Below are 23,027 nucleotides of genomic sequence, written 5' to 3'. Positions count from 1 at the left end.
TCTCAAATTGAGCTCCACTCAGGCCCTAAAATTACAACAGTGTTTTAACGTCACTAACCTAATTAACTTTTGGTGCCTCCTAGGAACAGCATTCCACATGGAGGAGAGGTCAGATATGATTGCTGATGGAAGTCAAGATGTATAGTGGTTTACAAGTTGTATACCCTCAAGTTAGATTTCTTGTGATGTGGTCTTAAATAAATTCTCTTAACAGCCAGGGAAACAGTTGCTCTTCTGTTTAAATTAGATAAAGAAGCTTTTACAATTTTACAAGAGTGAGGTTTGTATTGAAGGTGAATTGAAACTTGTTGATAATGCTAATAATCCAATTGAGGGAAATGAACCTTTTGCTATTTCAAAATAAATCACGTAACTAAATATAAAAAAAAAGCATAAAACACAGGGTGCATACCTCAATGGTTAGGTTGAAGGTTGCAGAGCCAAAATCATGGGAACTACTTGAGTGAGAAAGAGGGCAAGAACCAAACCTTTGTTTCTGCAAAACTAGGCTGGAATGTCCTCAGCCCTCCTACCTCCTGAGTTCAGGAAGAACCCTGGGCGCAGAGAACAGTAGGTAAAGGTGGTTTATGCAATCCTGTTCCTTCATCTTCCTGCACTTGCAGTTTCTGGAAAGGAGGGGACCAACCATTTACACCTCCAGGCAGGGGATTTTCTTTGGTTGAACTAGCTCAGGAGAGAAGAACCTCCCAAAACCTACATTTGGAGATTGTGCAATGTGCAAGAAGCTCTCTGACTGTCTACTGCACAATTCTTGAATGCCAGTCCCACAGAAAGAGAGAGAGAGAGAGAGAGAGAGAGAGAGAGAGAGAGAGAGAGAGAGAGAGTTATGAGTGAGGAGAAACTCCACACACTCACACTCTACATGAATGAAAATCTGAATTAAAGAATGAATAGGAATGGTAAATCTGCGTAGCTGTATATGTTCACGGGTGAATACATATTCATTTTGCAAAGTTCTGTTTCCTTCCACCCCCCACTCCTATCCCCACCCCTGTCACCACCAACTGGAGACTTACATTGGGTCTCTGTCAATAGAAATCCCACTTACAGTTTAAAGAACTGCTACCAACAGTAATATCCTAACTGCTTTTTACTAGTCTCCCCAGACATCAAGCTAGATCATGTTGAAAATTAGACAGAATAATGGACTTAAGACATGATTAATTTCGGGCAAAGTCTCCCATTTTTCAGATGCAGGTAGTTTCCGCTGTTGTTCTTGCCCTTTGCCCCTTTGATTTTGGCCAGTTTTTATGGACGCTAATAAGAGCTTAGAAACTCAACCAGACAAATATATGGAGTCAGTCATCGTACATCAAAGTATCCGAGGAGGAGGCAGAATGCCACTTAATTATTAGCTTGCTGCTGCCGCACAGTGATGCGTTAAATAAGATGAAAGAAACCAGAACTTCCTTGGTAATTTATTTTCTTGACTTGCAACACGCTGTGAAGATAATATCAAAGGAAGCCATCTTGCCTTTGTTCTCTTTGTCTCCATTTCAAAACTTCTGGGCAAAGCTTTCAGACAATTCCTTTGTTGGCTGGCAGGGCCAGGCTTGCTTAGGAGAAAAGCTGGGTGATTTATTTATTTATTTATTTATTTATTTATTTATTTATTTATATGTGTGGCAAGGAGATTGGGTGATAATCAGACTGTGGTTGTAAGCCTTCTCAGACATGTCACACCCTCACAGAGATCGTTAACAAATACAGTCTATTTGGAAGTTTATTTTAGCATTTAGAAATCATTTGAACCATATTACTTTTGGCCTTAGCTCCTATTTCCCAACATATATGCACTGAGATTCCCCATAGGGGAGCAGTGAGGAGGTTCTGAAGCAGATACAAAAGCAGTGTAAACTGTTTCTGTGAGGGCAGCGCTACTACACTGTAACACTTGATAGCACAGGATGCTTCCACCCACACTCACAACCCATGGCCAGCCTGCTTACTCTGCTGGGCCTACATCAGCTCTCTTCAGTATTGAGTTCTACCACAGTGGAGAGTCCCGTGACTATCAAGATCACAGACTGAAATGTCTGTGAGGGTGGCGCAGGAAGGACTTCTATACGGATGACCCTTCTAGGTACTCATGCCCAGCATGCCAAGGCAGCCCTTGCTTCCCTCCAGTTGGGAAGCTATGCTCAAATGCTAATGTATGTTTGCCAAGTTTTGTAATTCCCCAAAGAAACTGGCAATTGAGAGATTGTTTTTGTTTTTAAATAAACTCTCTAAGTCTTTAAATGGTGGATTAAATATTTTTAAAACATGAGTAGACAAAATTGAAAATTTGGACCAGAGGTGTGTGTGTGTGTGTGTGTGTGTGTGTGTGTGTGTGTATGCATGTGGAGGTCATTCAACAGGGCATTGTCTGGTGTAAAATGTCTAGCACTTTTTAGTCAACAGTTATTCTATTCTTTGACAGAGCAAACTTTAGTGACTACTTAAAAATCATACTGTGTTGAGATGGGGGAGATGAGTCACTGGGTAAAGTGCTTCGTATTCAAGCACGAGGACATGAATTTGGACTACCAGCCTCTGTGCAAAAGATGGATGCCGTCGTGAGTATCTATGCCCCTAGCACTGCGGATGCAGAGAAAGAGAGACCCTAGGGGCCCACTGGCCAGCCAGCTAACTAAAACAGGGAGCTCCAAGTTTAGTGAGAGACACTGTCTTGGAAAAACACGAGAGAGCTGGAGGAAGTCCCCTCACCTCAGCTTCTAATCCCTCACCTCAGCCTCTCACCCCTCATCTCAGCCTCTGACATATCCCCCAGGAATGGAAACCCTGACAACACTGTAAAGTGAGCACTCTTCAGTCCCCTTCCATGGATTAAATAAATAAAATCTAAAGGCAACTAAAGTTAACAAAATCGCCTTTGAGTTTCCAACTGTTGGCTTCCTGGGGGGTGAGAAATGAGTGTCTAGGTCACCTCTCAACCATGCATTTCAAACAGAATGGAAAAGGCCAAGATCCAAAAGAAGTATTTCAGGCTCCTGGGTGCTGAATATGCGTTTTAATTCCATTTCCAAACATAAGCCCTCCTAGCACCTTTTTGAGACAGTGCTTGCCTTCAGACAAGCGGGGGTGGGGTGGGGTGGGGTGGGGGGTGACATGGAGACGTGTCATGAACCTGAACCTGCCATGCACTGAACCACAAACAGGTAGCCCTGAGCAGAAAAAATAAACACATTCTCTGTGTCCCCAGAAAAGGCTAATTTAGGAAGCAGTATGGGAACACTTGTACTTATTTGCAACTCACAGTTTATTTTTAGGGGATTAAAATGTTTGCACATCAAAGCCCAAACTGCTCTCTTTTACTGTTCTGTAACTTCACTTGGCCCTAGTGGAATATATTCTGGAAGACAGGGAGAGTAACAGGGGTAACGGGATTAGGTAATTTAGTTCTATTTGAACCAAACTAAGGCAAGTCTATTGTTCACAAATAGTAGGGTTACTGCTCTGGGTGAGGAAAGACTACTGCAGAGCAAACACTTCTATTATCAGAAAGTCCAGGTGCACTTGAAACTTGGATGAGTCTCCCCATCTGTCATTGACTCCTGCACACAGAACAGGCACCGCACTTGAGGTCAGTGCTGGAGATCAAATCCAGGGCCTCGTGCAGGCTAGGAAAGTTGTTCCTCCAGTCTTTGTTTTTCAGGGTTTCTTAGTGATTCAATGTACAGCCAGTTTTGAAAACCACTGTCTTGGAACAGAGACACTTTGGGTGGGCACGCTTCTATACGGCTGAAGGCTGCTCTTTCCAATTTCCGCTGTAGCTGGGTTTGGCTGTGTGTCTGAGTTTTAGTCTGGACTCTGAACAGATGTAATAAATGCAGTTGTTAGGCTACTGCCTTAAAGAGAGCAAGGCACACCCCATCCTCTCACATTTTTCTATCTTCAGGTTGGCTGGAATGTGGACACAAACAGTGTAATAGAAATGACCATTTAGACCAAGATGGAAGCCAAACCCTGAGACTGACAGAGCTACAGAGAGAAATTCAAACACCATCATGATGTACTGTGAGGTGCCACAGGCCCAAACCAACATGGGCAAGCGATCGTCAATTGAAACTCCCGAAACTGTGAACCAAAATAATGTTTTCTCTATTAATTTACTTACCACAAGTATTTTATCACAGCAAGGGAAAGCAGAGAGGTGGGGCTTGGTGGTGCATGCCTACAATTCTGGCACCCAAGAGGTTGAGGCAGAGGCATTGAAAGTTTGTCAGCTGTAACAAGTTTGTCTGGTATACATAACAAGCTGCTATCTCAAAAAACATGCACATATCCCTGCTCCCAAAAGGCGGGAGGGGAGCAGGAAGCTGTCTGGCTCCGACTCTGTATTCTTTAAGCAACCTGAGGGTTACAACAAGGGGATGTCTTGATTTATTTTTTTAACTTCAGATTCCATATTGTATGATCATTTTACAACACGCATAACTACTTCTATAATTGAAAATTTGTATCTGTCTACATGTATGTATCTGTTTATACAGAGATAGATACAGAGACTGGATAAAGACAGACAATAAAGGATAGGCCAAGGACTTCAGAATTCAATTACCTGGGCCTGCAGAATAATTCAAATATGTATTCCTTTGTGTAATCAAACCCCACAAATCTTAACTATATCTAATTCTGTGGAAGAAAGAATGGTGATCCAAAAAAAAAAAAAAAAAGAATGCCATTATAAGCTAGTCTCAGCAAAACAGTATCATCAATTTATTTATTTATTTAAATGTTTTTGTTACAATTTTATTTATCACAGAATATGTATGTGTGGACATGTGTGGATTCAGATCTCTCCTACATGAGTTATGGGGGGTTGAATTCAGGTCACAGAGAGTGTTGTTACCCACTGAGCCATCTTGCCAAGCTAGTCATCTTATTTTTCCTATAAGACTCTAAGTTTTATAACAGTGTAAACCTCATTGGCTTTAAATTTTGCCCGTATTTGGTCAGTGTGTCTTTGCTTTATAGTATACAAGCTTTAGGGAAAAGGAATTTAAAGCTTTCCATTTTCTCTCTCTCTTTTCAGTATCTTTAGTGCAAAATTACTGTTTCTACTCACTTATAAAAAATACTGTAGTTTTTTTGTTGTTGTTGTTTTGTTTTTTTTTATACAGTTTCTCTGTATAGCCCTGGCTGTCCTGGAACTCACTTTGTAGACCAGGCTGGCCTCGAACTCAGAAATCTGCCTGCCACTGCCTCCCTAAGTGCTGGGATTAAAGGCATGTGCCAACCACACCCAGCTTAATACTGTAGATCTTAAAGAGAGAATTGTAAATGTGTCCTTTGATTCAACGTTGTCAGCAGATGACACAAGCCGAGGAACTCTACTTTGAAGGCAGTTCTTTCAAGTCAAACCATCGGAGAGGAACATGTGATGTTGGTTTGGGTCAGAATCAGGGTAGGCCTCAGCCTCTGTTCCCAACCAGGTCTTTTCTCTCTCTGGGTTTTTACTGGCGAGTGAGAAGACTGGACTCATGACCTCTCTGGCTCAGTCAGCTCCAGACCTTCTGGGATTCTGGATTTAGTAATGCTAGAATCCAAACCATCAGTGAAACATAAAAGGCCCAAAGTCCTAATGTCACATTGCCCCCTTCTGGACCTTTGAAGCATCCGCATGGATCGTTAGTAAAAGCAGAGACTACTATATAGCCCAGTCCTCTTATTTTCTGCCATAAACAATCAGAAGGCAGGCTTGAAAGCATTCTGATCGAGGTGTTAGAAGGCGATCCAGGGAAGGCTCTCAAGCTGTGGGAGACAGGACTTCTCACTTCATAATGAGAGTGTGAAGACTTCAGAGTATGGACAGTAAAACCTTTGCTGTCTAACCTTGCAAAATCCAGTGTCAGCCTAGAGAAAAAAGGCAAGCAAGGGAACACAACGTAGCTCTCCCGCCGATTTGGTACACAGCATTAGTTTTTACACTCCCAGTGGCATTTCTGCCCTCTGAATTCCTCACTGGCTGGGTTCTTCTGTCCTGTCTTCTAAGTTCCCATCCTATTGATTCAGGATTTGAAGTCTTTCCTAATGTGTATCCTGGGATTTGAGATTCCTTCCTTTCCTGGTTCATGGGTCACATAGCAGATTGCCTGTAACTTTTCAGCCCTAGGCTGACCTGAGAGGGTCTAGATATGTTGAGAGCTAGGGAAAGACAGGGGCCCAGAGCCTCCTGCCTAACTGTGATTGTCTAATGTGCTCTAAAGGCACCTCGCACTACAAATAAACCACAATGGCTTATTTCTTACGCATGGAGCTGGAGAGGGCTTATGTTGGGCTGGCGAGGTGGCTCTACCAATAACGGCACTTGCCCCCAAACCTGATGACCCAAGTGTCATCCCTAAGACCCACTTGGTAGAAGGAGAGAACCAACTTCCACCATTTCTCCTCTAACCTCCACACCTGCGCCACGGCATGCAAGTACTTGCTCCAACACACAATCAGTCAATAAAAGTGTAATTAAAACAATTTTACAGAAGTAGGTATTAACAGAGAAGGCGAAGCCAGGCTATGGAGAGTTTACCATTTTCCCTCCATGTGTTTTACCAAAATAAGTAAGGTTATTGGCCGGCTTTTAGCTAATACGTGGCACGTGCTAGGAACGCTAACTACACCTGACACACACACACACACACACACACACACACACACACACCACACACCCGCTTCCTGGCACAGTCTCTCCTCTCTTACTTCTTCCTTTGTCTTTCCTCTTTTTTTTTTTTTAAAGATTTATTTATTTATTATATGTAAGTACACTGTAGCTGTCTTCAGACGCACCAGAAGAGGGAGTCAGATCTCATTACAGATGGTTGTGAGCCACCATGTGGTTGCTGGGATTTGAACTCTGGACCTTCGGAAGAGCAGTCAGGTGCTCTTACCCACTGAGCCATCTCACCAGCCCTGTCTTTCCTTTTTACATCATCTCAGCACGTCTTCTGCCAGATGTGGAAGACCTGCGACCTCAGTGGCTCATTCTGCCCTCCCTGAGTCTCCCTGCTGCGGTGTGACGGCTCATTTTCTCCACTCCAGCCCATCCTCACAGTTCCCTCTGCTACTACTTGATGGCACCTGAGATCTGTGTGCCAACATCTACTCTTTGCCTCTATATTTTTCCAGTCGTTCGAATGGGTCAAGCCCCCTCCCAAGTTGTCCTTGAAAGCAGACCTATGCATTCACTGGGTGACAGCCCATCCATCCCCACAGTGCTTTTGGCACCATCGTGAGAACATCTTACTGACAACTGGGATAACATGTCCACCTTAATTCACACCATACACTAGGTCTTCCTTAGGAGAGCTTGCCTGGACATCAGGGAGTAAGATCTATATTTGGGTTAGAGTAGGGGAATGAAACTTCTGGGTGTTTGTTTGTTTGTTTGTTTCTTCAGGCTTGTTCTTCTCCTGGCTCTCCCCATTTGGTGAATGGCAGCACAGAGCCATTAGACACCAACTTTCCTGTTTCCTCACATTTCATATCTAGTCTGCTGGCTGACCCTGTTGGCCTTCTGTCAGAGAACATCCAGAAAACAAGCTACTTGCCACCAAGGCCAAGCTACCACCAGCCTCTGGTTGATTCTTTTACTCACTGGTGAGATGACTCAGTGGCTAAAGACACTTGTCACCAAACTTGACAGCTCCCACACACATAACACACACACACACACCCATAAAACAAATAAATTTAAATGTAGAAATTGTACAGAAACATAGGTCTCTTTCTGTCCCAGCATGTTCATGACCCTCTAGAAATGTCAAAGTATCCAGAAAGATCCTTCTAGAAGACATCAAATCAGGTCGCTTCTTTAAATGCTTCCGTAGCTTTCCTTCTTTTTCACGGTAAAAGCTTAAAATGTCCTCCAGGACGCTTCCCCATGTGTCCCCTCTGAGGTCACCTCCTCTAATACCCCTTCACTCACCTGCACCCGAACCATGCTTTCCACGCTCTTAAACACACTGAGCACGCTGTCACGCACCTCCGCCAGCATCCGCCCGCTCTGTGGGTCTGATTTCCGGGTTACCGCATGCTTTCGGGAGTTTTCCCACTCCTCACAAACCAAAAGTTCTCACCTGACTCCGGGAGTATGGTTTCCTTCACGGCTTGGAAAGTTATGACTCACCACGTCAGGCTGTCTCTCCAATCAGACCGCACACTTCTTAAGAGTTGCGACCATGTTTCCCTTATTTAGACTTCCGGCCCAAGAACTACTGTAATTTCAATAGTGTGTCTTAGTTGGGTTTTAATTGCTGTAATAAAACATCAGGACCAAAAGGAACTTAGGGAGGAGAGGGCTTATTTGATCTTATAGCTTAGAGTCCATTATCCTGGGGAAGTCAGAGCAGGAAGTCAAGGGAGGGTCCTGGAGGCAGGAACTGTAGCAGAGGCAATGGCAGAGTGGCACTTCCTGGTCTGCTCCTTCAGCCTGCTTTTTTTTTTTTTTAATGCCACCCAGGGGTAACATCTCCCCTTGTAGGATGGACCCACCCACATCAATCAATAATCCAAAAAAAAAAAAAAAATACCCATAGGCCGATCTGGTGGAGGCGTTTTAAAAGTTGAGGTTCCCGTTTCTCTAATGCCTCTAGCCTGTCCTGGTGACTTAAGAACTAACCAGCACACAGTTTTAAGGACAGACAAGTGGATAAATAGATTAATATAGAAGGCAGAAATTGACTCACACATTGTCTTTTCTACCAAGGTTCCAAAACAATTTGATGACGAAAGATAAGCCTTTAAATATTCTTTATGAGCTGGGTAGTGGTGGTGCAGGCCTTTAATTTTCAGCATGCAGGAGGTGGAGGTGGGTGGATCACTGTGAGTTCAAGGCTAGCTTGGCCTATAGAGTGAGTTCAGGAAAAGCCAGAGCTATACAGTGAAACCATGTCTCAGAAAAAAAAACAAAACAACCAAACCAACCAAACAAACAATAAAACTATGAAGCAGAGTTGGGGTTTTTTTGCTTGTTTTTGTTTTGTGATTTTTTGTTGTTGTTGTTTGGTGTGGTAGATAGCTCTCTCTCTCTCTCTCTCTCTCTCTCTCTCTCTCTATCTCTATCTCTCTCTCTCTCTCTTTGAGGCAGGGTTTCTCTGAATAGCCCTGGCTGTCCTAGAACTCACTCTGTAGACCAGGCTGGCCTCAAACTCAGAAATTTGCCTGCCTCTGCCTCCCAAGTGCTGGGATTAAAGGCGTGTGCCTTTAACCACGCCCGGCAGCTCTTTATTTTTTAACTATTAATTTTTAGGATTTTTAAAAATGTTGCTCAGGAGTTTAAAACTTAACTTACCAGCAGTTGCTTTAAATTTCTGTTAACTCTGGTGATACCTATAAATTCTCCCTTCTTTGTTGCTCCATTTTCTCCATCTATTTGTTTCTGTTATTATATGTGTTATGTTTAGGTTCAAATATAATAACTCATTGTTTCAGTTATTTTTTTCTAAGTTTGTGACTTGGTTATTAATACACGGGGTCTCATGTATCCATGCAGGCCTTGCCAAGTGGCTGAGAACAACCTTAAAACTCTGATCCTTTCACCTGTACCTCAGAGTGCTGATGGAACAGGGGAGCGCTGCCTTGCTCGGTCTGTGGTGCTGGGTACTGTGCCAGGGCCTCTCATATGTGAGGGTGATAGTCTACCAGCTGAGCTACATCCCCGGCAATTTTGTGTCTTTTAAAGAGGCTGAAATTAGGTTTATTTGTACAGGCCTATATCCCCAGCAACTCAGGGGGCTGACACAGGATGGACAGAAGCTCAGGGCCTGACTAGGCAACTTCGTAAGGCTTTATCAAAAGGAAAGAGAAGAAGGGAGGGGAGGGGAGGGGAGGGGAGGGGAGGGGAGGGGAGGGGAGGGGAGGGGAGGGGAGGGGAGGGGAGGGGAGGGGAGGGGAGGGGAGATAATAAAAGTCCTGTGGTTGGTACAGATCTTGGAAGATGAAGCAAGAGATTTTCAGTCTTATAAATCCCTGGGCCCCCCACACAGAGTCTCCTTCTGCCTGTTCTTGGTGTGCATAGCTCAGTTCCCTCTTAGAAAAGGCCATGAACAGGAAGGGAGCCCTCTCCCATTTCCATACAGGACATTCTCTCAATTCATCTCACAGAAAAATATTCCTGATGTCTGCAGAAAAACAAAACAAACAAAAACCCAAACCAAACCAAATCAACCAACCAACCAAACAACAACAACAACAAAAACCCCAAAGCTGTTTTGCTTCTATAAACCAAAGAATCTATAGTTTTAAAACGCTGCTCCATGGTGGAAATGAAAAAAGAATATTCACTTTTCATCATTCACCTTATACCTGTGAGTGTTCCGAAAAACCAAGGATACACGACCCAGAAGTCACAAAGGTATAGGTAGTCACGCTGAACACAAAGAGGAAGTACATCAAACCCAAACTGCCCTTACAACTTCAAGAAGGCAGTAAATGATGCAAAGCCATTGAAGAACACAAATCGTGGCATCCAGGAGCATATGTGATCCTCCTACCTATACCTCCCAAGTGCTACCGTGCCTAACTGATGTGTCAGTGCCGGGGATTGAACCCCGGGTTTCATGCAATGTTAGGCAGACACTCTACCTACTGAGCTACATCCCTAGCCCAGACAGACTTCACTGGCAAAGAGCAAAAGAAACTGCTCTTTGAAAGGATTCTGAAGGGGCTAGAGAGAGGGTTCAGTGGTTAAGAGTCCTTTGCTACTCTTGCAGAGGGCTGGAGTTCAGATCCTAGGACCCCGTGTCAGGTAGTTCAGGACCATCTGTAACTCCAGAGGATCTGATATCATCAGATGGCTTCCTAGGGCACACACAGACACACACAGATACACACAGACACAGGGGGAGGGGAGAGAGAGAGAGAGAGGAGGGAAGAGAGAAGGGGAGGAGAGGAGGACAGGGAGGGGACGAGGGGGAGAGGGGGAGGAGGGAGAAAGAAGGACATGGAGAGGGGGAGGGGGAGGGAGAGAAGGAAGGGGAGGAAAGGAAGAGGGAGAGGGGGAAGAAGGAGAGGGGGAGAGGGAAGAAGGGCCGGGGGAAGGAGAAGGAGAGTGGGGAGGAGAGAGGAGAGAAGGGGAGGTAAAGGAGGGAGGGAGAGAGAGATTTAAAAAAATAAAATAAATCATTTAAAAGGGAATAGACCTAGCCCTTGAAGGCTGAGGCACAAAGTTCCAGGCCATCCTGAGCTACAAAGTCAGACCTCGTCTCAAAAAACAAACCAAGCCACATCAAATAAATAAAAAACCAAAAAACGACAATAACAAAAAACTTGAGGGGAAAGAGCTGTGTGTGTGTGTGTGTGTGTGTGTGTGTGTGTCTGTCTGTCTGTCTGTCTGTCTATGCCATTATTTCTCCAACTTCTGGGCATAGGCAGCCGTGCTGAGGTTTCTGTGACGGTAAAGAGAAGGCAAATGTAATTAGTGATGCTTTGCTCTCTAGTGAGGTCCCTAACCCGGGGCTGACGGAAGTAGTGATTGCACGCTGTTGGAGAGATAGTTTAGGAGCCTCCTGCCAGGGAGCCAGCAGGTTTTCCTGGCAACTCTTAGAATTGCACTGTTCCGTGGAGCTTGCTAATTGACCTGTATTTCTGACTGAAAAAATTTCCCCAAGGAGGCAAATGAAAGTAGATAATGAGGATCTCTCATCTCACAGGGCAGCGCAGGAGCAGAGCGCAGAGCCCTGGAGACTGATCCTTATTTAAAGGCAAAAGCATTTTCCGGAAGGTTGCAGCCCAGGGGCAAGCACGGGTTTCTGATAGGAATCTCCGTCCACCCAAGTTGCTTCAGCTGGCCTTTTTGGAATTAGAATTGTAAAGCTAAAGAATGCTCTGGGAGAACCGGGCTGTTATTCATTTGCATGCAGATCTGTGCATACTCAAGAAAAGGTCGAGTGTCTGTGGTGTGCAGAAAAACTTCAGCCTGTGTGAGGAGAGAGGTGAGTACTTAACTGTTCCCAGGGAAAGGAGATGGGTTAGCGTCCCGTTGTTTCGTTTCTTTTCTTTTCCTTTTTTTCTTTCTTTTTTACCATGTGGACATCTTCTATAATTGTTTTTGTTTTTATTATAATTAGCCCTTGACCTAGGGGCAAAACAAAACAAAACAACTCTATTGTTATCTGAGAACGTTTCCTGTCTCTGAAGACCACATATGTAAAAGTAACTTAGCTCTAATACAATAACTTGCCCCACCTGCCTGGAATGATGGAATCCAACACTCAAAAAAGGGAAAGTTTGGAACCTAGAAATAGATGGGCAAGAAAGGCATAGCAGGCACAATGTAGGTCACTTGGCATAACTACCAGTTGACTTTAGAGTCTTCAAATATTGGTGGTAAAAGAAAGAAAGAAATGAAGCCGGGCATAATGGAGCACACTGTAGTCCCAGCAGTTGAGAAGCAGAGGAAGGCAGATCTCTGCGATATCAAGGCCAGCCTGGTCTGCAAAGTGAGTTCTAGGACAGCTAGGGCTACATGGTGAAACAAATCCTGTCTCAGTAAATAGATAAATATATAGACGGCAGGCAGGCAGACTGATAGAGCAGTGCTTTGAATATGCTTAGCCCAGGGAGTGGCAGTATTTGGAGGTGTGGCTTTGTTAGAGGAAGTGTGTCGCTGTGGGGGCAGGCAAAGAGACCCTCCTCCTAACCACATGGACCCAGTCTTCTCCTAGACATCTTCAGATGAAGATGTGGAACTCTCAGCTCCTCCTACATGCCATGTTTGCCTGGATGCTGCCCATGCTTCCCACCTTGATGATAATGGACTGAACCTCCGAACCTGTAAGACAGACCCAATTAAATGTTGTCCTTTATAAGAGTTGCCTTGGTCATAGTGTCTGCTCACAGCAGTAAAACCCTAAGACAGACAGACAGATGGCATTTGTGGGCTCCTGTGCTCTCCTCTGAGCCCACAGGAGCAACAAGGGAGAATCATAACTATAATTAGGAATACATCTGGTAGGCTTTCTAAATTCGTTTTCTCTTGAAAGGACACAAGTACAGCGAACACTAGACTCATAATCTACACAGTACGCTACACAAGGAGTTCTTGGGGCTCCCGAATATTCAGGAGCAGACTCAGAACCATGCTTAGCCTCTGCATGGAGACTGCTCCCAGATGTTAGACTGAGGGGTAACAAGCAGCTCGATTACATTTATCAGTGGAGCAAAGCTGTGTCTCAACCAGGCTGTGGCCTTTCCTTTTGGTCTCTGACTCATTATCCCAGGATAAGGTGGCCATGTTACTTTTGTATAGGGGAATCACTAAAAAGAGGAAGAGAAGCGGGGTGGGGGACCCTGCTGACTAGTCTATTCTGAATTGGGTTTGAGTTGAAGAGCCTCTGGGTGGAGCTGTGTTACTGTTGTGTCTCTGATGAGTGTGAGGTTTTTAAATGCTGTGGAGGATTTACTCTGGGCTCCAGAGAGAAGGGTGTTGGGTGGGGAGTTTTTGCGGTGTGGTCAGAGATTGGCAGAGGGTCTGCCTAGGAGGGGCTCCTGCCACAGGTCAGGAGTGATGAGGAGGGGGGAGGAGATACCCAGATGCTGCACAGTCTTGTCTTTCCCCTCACCCAGTCCTGCAGATACCAAAGCTTCATCAACCCTTAACCTGTTACATACCCACGCCCCATCCGCCCTTCATGGGGCAGAACTGGATTCCACAACAGGTGGAGAGTCACTCCCACGAACGTAGCAGTATCTTAAGATATTCTGCCACTTGGTGGATATTTTCAATGCTTCTAAACAATCACAGACATATCGAGACCGGGGTTTATTAGACTTATTTTATGGTCGGTGATACAGTTTGTGGTGGGTTCCAAGGAGGATTGCAAAATGTCAGTCCTTTTCTCTTCCCCTGGTCAATAGTTAAGTAGTTTTGTCTCACTATGCCCGTCTCGCTGTGATGCGCTACCCACCACGGGCCCCAAATCATTGGCACCAAGACACCGTGACTATCGGAACTCTCCAAAACTGTGTGTCACAGTGAGCCTTTCATGTCACGGCTCTTTGTTATAGTAACAGAAAGCAGCACAGCACATTTAGCTTGACTTGAATTTTCGATTGCATGTGCAGTATGACACGGACAGATGGCACCTATGGGCTGTTTTCTTTTTGTGAGGTACCAGGGACTGAGGGGTGCCACAGCTTTAGGCACAATGAACATACATTCTTCCACTGAGCTATTTCCCTAGAGTTGAACACGTAAGCCTCTCAGGCTCAAACCTACCTGTGTCTACTTGGTCAAAACAGCTTGCTAACAGGCCTCCCTCCTTCCCATCTTTCTCGATTTAAGGTCACTCCCCAGATCTACCTATGTGATCATCCCAAAATGCAGATTTAAAAAAAAAAAGAATCTTTACGTATTCACTGTGTATGTGTGGAGGATGCACACATATCAAGTGTTCATGTGGAAGTCAGAAGATAACATGTAGGTCTCAGGGAGTGAACTCCCATGGGTCTTCAGGGTTGGTGGTTTAAGCGTACACCAAAGCACTTCACCAGACCCAAAATGCAGACTTTGATTTTATTTACTTCTTAGATTCAGTCTTACTCTTTCAGGCTTCTTCTGAGCACCCAGGATCCTGGCAGGGTCCCTGGATGCTGGGTGGATTGACTTGAATCGCACGGATATTTTTAAAGGTGGCATGACTCCTCAGAAGGTAGGAAAATAGATATTTCTCTCAAAAGAATATTTTTAGTATCTGAAAAGTTGAATACTATAAATAACCATTTTACGACAAAAACTTTTTTTTTTAAATAAAAGGTAAAACGTGTTTTAAAAATGCTTTTTGCTAGAAGTGCCCCTGGGCAGCTCATGTCTGGTGGGAATTTTCTGAGACACTGTGGGTTTGTTGAAATATGTCCCTCTGCCTTCCTAAGATAGGCTACCATTCCCTGAGAAGCACATCACAGATGGGTAGACATTCCTAAGGGACCATTTGCGTTGGGGGCATCAGAATGTCTGCAAACCAGCATTTGTGCCAGCCCCTAAACCACCCAAACAACCCAAGAGAGTATGAGAGGCTTCCAAGGCTAATGGTTCACACCAAGTGTAGAAAAGCCTTATTTCTTCTCAGGCTTTTATTTTTAGGATATGCTATGTTAGTTGCTTCCAGCAGATGTAACTTTATTTTTAAAGCACAGAGAATAATCTCTGCTCTGTCTTTAAGACCTTCTCTGTATGTCTTAGCTTCTCCAAACAGCTCTTTAAATATACACACCCGTAGCCTTCCCTGGGCCCTCCTCCCTGCTCCTCCAAGTTTTATATCTCTCCAGTGGAGCCAAAAGCAACACAAAGTAGCAGTAAGTAAAATCAGACTTCTAAGGCTCAAGCAACTCAGGGTCTGCCCAGGATCCCAAGGAATCCCCTCTCTTTCCGCCAAGGACCATAGACTTACAGTTGAATGTCTAGTCTGAAAGAATGGTCTGAGATCTGCCTCAACTGTGGAACTTATTCCTCAAGGTCTCATGCCAGGTCCCTTTACAATCCAGTTTCCCCAAATGGAACACACTTGCTTTTGCTTTTTCTCCCTTAGTCCGTAAGATCTCGAGTTCTCTTAAATAGCTAGTGAGTCCAATTTGTGTTGAATATTCCTGGGGATGAGGTCTGCTCTGGAGTGTGGCTGACCTAGTAGGGGTTATTCTTAAAGGAAATCAGATGATTCTCCCGGCAGCTATCAAATGCCAATTGCTCTTCAGGGACTGGTGGGACTCTATGACCACCTCCCCACCTCCTTGCTGGGATTAAGTCTGGTTTGAGCTCGCACAGGTCTTATGCACGATGTCACAATCACCAAGTGTTCAGCCACTGTCTTGCCATGTCTAGGAAACACTGTTCCATCACCCCTGGCTCTTACCATTTTTTGTCACCTCTTTCATGAAGCTCCCTGAACCCCAGGGGGAGGGATGTAATCTAGACATCCATTTAGAAGTGAACATTCTGGGCTGTAGAGATGGCTCAGCGGTTAAGAGCACTGACTGCCCTTCTGAAGGTCCTGAGTTCAAATCCCAGCACCCACATGGTGGCTCACAACTATCTGTAATGAGATCTGATGCCCTCTTATGGGGGTGTCTGAAGACAGCTACAGTGTACTTACATATAATAAATAAATAAATCTTATTTTCGGCATGTGACCCGTATACTAATAATCACCATCTACTGCAAGAAAAAACTTCTTTGATGAGGGTTGAGATATAGTAATTATTAGGACTAATTATTTAGTCCTATATTCTTTTTTTTTAAGATTCATTTATTTATTTTTATATGACTGCACTGTAGCTATCTTCAGACACATCAGAAGAAGGCATTGGATCCTATTACAGATGGCTGTGAGCCACCATGTGGTTGCTGGGAATTGAACTCAGGACCTCTGGAAGAGCAGTCAAGTGCTTTTAACTGCTGAGCTACCTCCTCTCCAGCCTATAGTCCTATATTCATTTAACAGAATAATATCGGGTTTTCCCTTAGGACCTATGAGGTAACCACAGATTCTTGATCCTGATGACAGTGTGGGTCACCATCTCATGGTGTGGGTCAGTTACTCCCAGTTCTTGTCACTCTTGCTCCAATGAGCATCCCTTGCCAGGACAGTTGTTACTGTGGCTCTGATGTTTGCAGTCAGATTAGACTGATGGTTACTTTCTTCCTCTCCTAGTCTGCAAAGCATCTTCCGGCACTGTGAAAGCTTGCCAGTATAAGGATGAAGCTCCTGGGTCAGTGCCCACTTGGTTCTTCACGTTTTATGACTCAAGCATGTGGTACCTTCAGCCAATAGAGTTTTACCTACGAGTTTTAGAGAGTTACTGAACACAGAAGCGAACTGCTTATAATATTTGAGGATCTGTGGAGATCCCACTGGCCAACAGAAAGATATCTCAGAAAGAGATAACCCGTTCCTAGTGTTGGAGTTTTTTTTCCTGGTTATTGTGAATCAAACAGCAATACGCACACATGAGCGAGTTTCTCTGTCATAGGATGTGGAGTCCAAGAACTATGCAGTTGAGCCTTGTGGCAGATCGATTTCTAGTTCTTCAAGGAACCTCCACACTGATGGCCACAGGGGCTACACTAGCTTGTGCTTCCATCAGCGTGAATAAATATTCCCATTTTCCCACATCCATGCCAGCATTTGTTTTATGGCTACTACTTCTGACCCTGGCGGTGGAGGGGGGTGGGTGAAACTCAAAGTGGTTTTAATTTCCATTTCTCTGTTGACTAAGGATATTAGCAATGTTTCTCTGCTATTTCCTACTTTATCTTTTCAGAACTCTTTTTATTTCCATGCCCTATTTTGTAACTGTTTAATTCATGTTTAGGGTTTTTTTTTAAACTTTTAAAATATATTTTAGATACTAGCCCTCTGTCATATTTTCTTCCCATTCTGTAGGCTATCTCTTCACCAGAATGAGGTGTCCTTTTGCTCTTCAGAAGCATTTTAGTATCATGTGGTCCTGTTTGTCAATTGTTGGTCTTAATGCCTGTGCTATTGGGTTCAATATATAAATTCAAGAATATTCCCTACTTTCTCCTCTGTCAGATTCAGGGTATCAGCTCTTATGTCGAGGTTCTTGACTCATAACAAGCAATGAAATAGAAGCAGTAATTAAATATCCCTAACTAAAAAATAAAAAAAATCCCAGGACTAGATGAATATAGCACAGAGTTCTACCAGGCCTAAAAAACAAACAAACAAACAAACAAACAAACAAACAAACAAATAAACAAACAAACCTTAGCAACTAATACTCCTTAAATATACCTTAAAATAGAAAAGGAAGGAAAATTTCCAAACTATTTTTATGAAGTCAGAATCCAGTATTTTTTTTTTTTTCCAGAGCTGAGGACCGAACCCAGGGCCTTGCGCTTGCTAGGCAAGCGCTCTACCACTGAGCTAAATCCCCAACCCCCAGAATCCAGTATTACTCTGATATAAAAGCCAGACAAAGCTCCAACAAAGTTATAATCTAACCTCTCTAATAAACATATATGCCAAAATGGTCAATAAAATACTTGCAAACAAAATTTAAAAGTGTACCAAGAAGATTTCCTACCACGACCTAAATCAGCTTCATCCCAGAGTTGTAGCTCAACATAAATGTAATCCACCAGATAAAGAAACCACATAGCCATCTTGTTAGATGCAGAAAATAAGCCTTTTACGCAATTCAAAAAGCCATCTATCTCTTCATGACAAAAGTCTTGTGGAGGCTAGGGATATGGAGACATCTCAGAATAATCAAGATAATTTACAAGAATAAGTATCCCTGCTAAGTCTAGAGAAACTAAAAGCATTTCCACTAAAATTAGGAAAATTATTCAAAATGCCCAGGGGAAGTACTATCTTATTATTTTGTCCTCTTTACCACCTGATGTTAATTGCTAAGTTATCTATTCTGTGCTGGACACAGTCATATATGAACGATGTTCAACCTGTCTAAAACTAGCCTTTTGTTTCATATCTTCAGTGTATCCTAGCATTTAATGGAAGCAAGGATATAGCAGGTTCCAAATGAATACTAGTAAAACGTTAACAGAAAAATAATTGAAGCATACTTCATGAGGTTTTATGAAGGAATATGCATTACTAAGTATGCATGTTCACACAGATATTTTGAGGTAGTTACTATTTTAGCTGGGCTTAAGCCTATATGATAGATTTTTATTATAATGGTGAGGAATATTGAAAGCTACTTTTATTAATCACTTACCATATACCAAGCACTGTGCCAAATATTCTTATATCATTGATTCAGTCATTGTAACAATTTCTGTAAGATAGTGACTAAGTTACTCTCCTATTGCTGCAATGAGATACCATGATCCAGGTGACTTATAAGAGAAAGTATCTAGTTGGGGGCTTGCTGGCAGTTTCAAAGGTTGAGTCCAAGAGCGTCCTGGCAGGGAGCACGGCAGCAGGCAGGCAGCATGATGCTGATGCAGTAGCTGAGAGCTCACATCTTATCCACAAGTTGGAGGGGAGAGAGGGGAGGGGACTGGGTGTGAAGTAGACTTTTTTTTTTTTTTTTCTGAGACAGGGTTTCTCTGTATAGCCCTGGCTGTCCTGGAACTCACTTTGTAGACCAGGCTGGCCTCGAACTCAGAAATCTGCCTGCCTCTGCCTCCCATGAAAGGTGTGTGTCACCACGCCAGGCTTTTTGTTTTTTTGGTTTTTTTTTGAAGTGAACTTTTGAAACCTCAAAGCCTATCCCCAATGACACACTTTCTCCAACGAGGACACACCTCCTAATCCTTCCTAAAACAGTTCCACCAACCAGGGACCAAGCATTCAAACATTCGAGCCGACAGGGACCACTCTCATTCAGACCCCCACAGAGAACACACCGCCCATTCTGCTGATGGAATAAGCAGCTTAAAAATGTTGAGAACTCTGTCCAACCACAGAGAACGAGTAAGTGAGCACCAGTCCCCTTGAATGCCTTGACTATGCCCTTCCGGTAAGCAGCGAATCAGGAAGAGGAAGGGGGAAAGGAATGAATTAATTATATATGTGTGTGTGTATACATACATGTGGGACTGTGATAGGCAGCCTATTTTGGTTGAATGGGGTTTGCTCCGTCGACCCAGTAGAGGACTCTACAAGGGACAGAAAAGCGAGCTATGTTCCCAGAGTCAGGTGCCTGGCACCACAGAGCCCCCAACTCCATAATTCTGTGACTGTAAGTCACACAGACAATGTTCCAAGCTTCTGGCCTTCTGGCTAGACTCCACCCCCACAGTTACCTGACTATAGCCAGGTGTATGCTCCTCCCCACAGTTAGTTACCTGGCAACAGCAAGATAGCCCAGGCCACTATAAAAGGGACTGCTTGACCCCTCCTCGCTCTCTTTAAGCTTCCACCTTTCTTACTCTCATCTCTAGCCCTCCTTCTCTCTCTCCCTTCCTCCCTCTCTCCAAGTGGCCATGGCCGGCCTCTCTCTACCTTCTCTCTTTCTCTCTGCCTTTCTACAATAAAGTTCTAAAACCATAGACAGTCTCTGCTCATCAAGGCCCGCTGTGCTTGAAGGATGGGATAGGCTTTCCCCTAGAGAGTGGTGTCTAACCTCCTGCCAGAAGGCCTTCCTGAGCTCCAGCCACAGACTCGGACCAAGGACTTTTGCCTGCGTGAGAACCATCAAGCGCCATCTCCCCCTGCCTTCCTCTCCCTTCGGCCCTGGAACTGATGAGCCGCCCCCAGGGCCCTCATTCTGTTCTCAGCTCTTCTGTGGTGTCCATCATTGTATGGGATGCCCAAAGCTGGGAACCTGGTGCCTAGGACTGCCCCTTGTCCACCACCTGCAGAGCTGGGGTCAGTGGCTTCACACTGCCAGACACCCACCTGGGGCAATGTGGAAAGTGTGTGGTAGTCCTTCTGCATAGCCTGCCCATGGATGCAGGTTTCCCCCACCCCCTTTATTCCCCCCCCCCTCCGTGCCCATTCCCCCCCCCCCCCATTTTTAAAGTTTTAAAAAAATCCTTAAAATTCTTAGGATAGAACAGTCATAAACAGTAAAGAGACTCTCAGAAAACAAGTGAACTAACTTTGGTTCTCTGAAGAAGACACAACCAGTCCTTGGCTCTCTGGACATTGTAGCTCTGATCTTCTGATCTTTAGGTCAGTTATGCCACGGTGTCATTGAACACTGCAAAAGAGCTTGGAATCTGCATCGTGTCATTTTTAATTCTACCTAGGCTGACTTTTTTTTTTTTTTTTTTTTGATTTTTTGAGACAGGGTTTCTCTGTGTAGCCTTGGCTGTCCTGGAACTCACTTGGTAGACCAGGCTGGCCTTGAACTCAGAAATCCGCCTGCCTCTGCCTCCTGAGTGCTGGGATTAAAGGCGTGCACTACCATGTCCGGCTCTAGGCTGACTTTGAACTGCTGAGTCCAAGATCTCTGGTACATTAGCCTCCTGAGTAGCTAGGGCCACAGACACCTGCCACTGCAGCAACTAAAAACAAGCCTGGTTTCCTTCCTTTCAGCCTCTCTTCCCGCCAGCCTCCCATGCAGAGTGCACTTTGTGTTTTGGTTTTATTTTGGGTGGTGGTGGTGGTGGTGGTGGTGGTGTGTGTGTGTGTGTGTGTGTGTCTGTCTGTCTAAGGAACAAATCTAAAGTCTCATAGACACCGGGCAGACACTTTCCACCACTGAGGGCATCCCTAGGCCTTGTTCTTCACAGTGGCCTTCCTTACTACCGAGGAAATGTCTCCCTTTTGCAGAAAGCACATGGCGATCTACTCAACTGGATCTAAGGCCAATTTAAAATTGATCTGAGTGAGGGCTCAAGCGGACTAACTGAATAACAGTTTCTTATAACCTGAGCCTATGCAGAAGAACTTTTAGAAGTTGAAAGAGAGTAATTTAACTTGTTCTTTTTTTGTTTTTGAGTAGAGAGATCTGTAAGAAAAATAAATCCCGACAAAGACGAAAAGGAAGAGGAGGAAGAGGAGCTGCCACCAACAGAGGGACTGGAGAGATGGATCAGAATTAAGAACACTGTCTGCTCTTGCTGAGGTCCTGGGTTTGATTCCCAGCACCCACATAGTGACTCTGAACATCTGTAACCCCATTTCCAGGAGATCTGATGACCTCTTCTGACCTCCATAGACATCAGGCATGAACATGGTGTAGACAGACATTCAGGAAAACACTTCTACACGTTATTTTTTTTTCTCTTTTCTTTTCCTTCCTTTTCTTTTCTTTTCCTTCCTTTTCTTTTCCTTCCTTTTCTTTTCTTTTCCTTCCTTTTCTTTTCTTTTCCTTCCTTTTCTTTTCTTTTCCTTCCTTTTCTTTTCTTTTCGTCTCTTCTCTTCTCTTCTCTTCTCTTCTCTTCTCTTCTCTTCTCTTCTCTTCTCTTCTCTTTTCTTTCATTATATATATCCCAGACTGGGTTTCTCTGTATAGCCCTGGCTGTCCTGGAACTCACTCTGTAAAACAGACTGGCCTCAAACTCTGAGATCTCACTGCCTCTGCTTCCCGAGTGCTGGGATTAAAGGCATGTGCCACCATCCAGCTTAAGACAAATAACTTTAAGCTAGTAGAACAAGTGCTTCATTAAAGGGGGCAGTAAAGAAAGAATGGGGAAAAGTGAGAGGACAGGGGATCAGAACACTCATGTACATCAGAAATGTACGTAATTAGCTGGGATTGGAGAACTGCCTGGCTTAGAGGACACCAGGAAAGGACTGTCTCTTGCCAGATGTTCTTGAATGTGAGAACATTCCAAGAAGAGATGTTTTCACAGCCATTAGAATATCTAGCAAGAAAGAGCAATGGGTTCCTAAAAACTAAAGTAACAAAAACATGTTTTCTCTAAAGATCATATAAAATAAAGAGAGGAGAGGCTGAAAGAAATACAGAGTTCACAACGTGGATAGGCTGTGGACAGTTACTGTACAGTCTTGTTTTTTTTTTTTTTTTTAGTTTTTTGTTTGTTTGTTTGTTTTTTTCGAGACAGGGTTTCTCTGTAGAGCCCTGGCTGTCCTGGAACTCACTCTATAGACCAGGCTGGCCTCGAACTCAGAAATTCACCTGCCTCTGCCTCCCTAGTGCTGGGATGAAAGGTGTGCACTACCATGCCCGGCTATTGTACAGTCTTTTTTTTTTTTAATTAAAATCTTTTTAAATTAAATTAAATTTTTTTTATTTATATGAGTACACTGTAGCTGTTTTCACCAGAAGAGGGCATCAGATCCCATTACAGATGGTTGTGAGCCACCATGTGGTTGTTGGGAATTGAACTCAGGACCTCTGGAAGAGCAGTCTGTGCTCTTAACCACTGAGCCATCTCTCCAGCCCTATTGTACAGTCTTAACAATGTATTGTGATATAATTTATAAGAGATGTTGAAGGGCAGAATCTTCCACTGTGGTCCAGGCAAGAGCTTTGCTCCCTGCAGCTGTTCCTAGTCACTGTCCTTAGAACATAACTTTAGCCCCTAACTCTTTCTCTTCACCACCACCCCTGCTTAAAATCTAGGTCACCCAACAATGGCAGGAGAGCTTTGAGAACAATTTGTAGTT

The 23,027-nt window shown here is 44.0% G+C and overlaps 1 long non-coding RNA gene across 1 annotated transcript; it reads left to right on the top strand.

Annotated features, from left to right (window-relative positions):
• The first annotated feature begins 11,757 nt into the window (after positions 1-11,757).
• On the top strand, positions 11,758-21,722 carry LOC147000843 (uncharacterized). Its single transcript, XR_015045356.1, has 3 exons — positions 11,758-11,951; positions 14,569-14,669; positions 21,397-21,722. It is a non-coding gene; the product is annotated as an uncharacterized LOC147000843 (long non-coding RNA).
• Positions 21,723-23,027: the final 1,305 nt, after the last annotated feature.

This window comes from Mus caroli, unplaced genomic scaffold (genome assembly GCF_978045245.1).
Source record: "Mus caroli unplaced genomic scaffold, Mus_caroli_1 scaffold_15, whole genome shotgun sequence".
NCBI classification, from domain to species: Eukaryota; Metazoa; Chordata; class Mammalia; order Rodentia; family Muridae; genus Mus; species Mus caroli.
This window is presented reverse-complemented; position numbering and strand designations above follow the sequence as displayed.